A 1,193-nucleotide genomic window follows, 5' to 3' on the forward strand; every position below is an offset into this window, starting at 1 on the left:
TATCGAGTATTTTATTGACGGTTGGGTGTTGAAATGTGTGAGTGAGAGGAGATTTTAAGAGAGGGATCCGTGAAAAGAGATGGTTGTTTGTATACTACTCCCTCCGTTCCTCAATATAAGGTGTATTATTTTTTCAAAAAGTCAAACCTCTCTAAGTTTGACCAAGTTTATAGACAAAAATATCAATATCTAGAATACCAAATCATTATCACTAGATTCATCATGAACTGTATTTTTACATTTTATATAATTAGTATCATAAATCTTTATATATTTTGCTGTAAACTTGGTCAAAGATAGACAACAGTTGACTTTTTGAAAAACTAATACACCTTATATTTAGGAACGAAGGGAGTAGTACATACACAATTTAATGCGCAATGTCTAAAAAGTGAGTACCCATCCATATGTTTGGTACTCCCTCTGGTCCTTTTTACTGTGCGCCTAAGTGCAAGCCCAGATACCAATGAGAGCCTCCATTCGAAAATATTGGACTAATTTGCCCCTGTGTCGTATGGAGAAAGCTGGATTACTACAAATCCGTGCATGCAATTGATTACAACGCGCAGCGCCTGTTGATTGGTCTGTCCTTCCTTTTCCTCGTTCCTCCACCATGTGAGTACTCTCTTCGTTTTTATTTAGTCCACATATTAGCTTTGGTCAAAGTCAAGCTTTGTAAAGTTTGACAAAGTTTATAAACAAGAATATTAATATATACAATAACAAATCAATACCATTAAATTTATTATTGAATGTATTTTCACATCATATAGATTTGTTATGGTAAATGTTTACAATTTTTTTCTTAAACTTGGTCAAACTTTACAAAGTTTGACTTCAGTCAAACCAAGGCAGGGGCGCGTGGGATGAGGTGAGCAGTTACTGCTGGTTGCATGCAAAGCGATAAATCAGGGATATGATAGGAAAGAGTCGCTCAAAAAGTGGATCAGGCAGATCATTCGCGGAAAAAGCGAAAAAAGTTATACGCACACTAAATAGGACTGGAGGGAGTACATAGATAAACTCGGTAAAGCACATAACTGGATATATTCGTTTCATGGCACTATTCATGCATCTACGTCAAAGGATTAGAGGTGTGTGTGTGTGGGGGGGGGGAGGTAATTTTTATTTGGTTCAGATGAAAACTCAAGAATTTAAAATCCCCACGGGCCTCATTGTAGAACTCCTACAAA

This window comes from Triticum dicoccoides, chromosome 5B, assembly GCF_002162155.2.
Source record: "Triticum dicoccoides isolate Atlit2015 ecotype Zavitan chromosome 5B, WEW_v2.0, whole genome shotgun sequence".
Classification (NCBI taxonomy): domain Eukaryota; kingdom Viridiplantae; phylum Streptophyta; class Magnoliopsida; order Poales; family Poaceae; genus Triticum; species Triticum dicoccoides.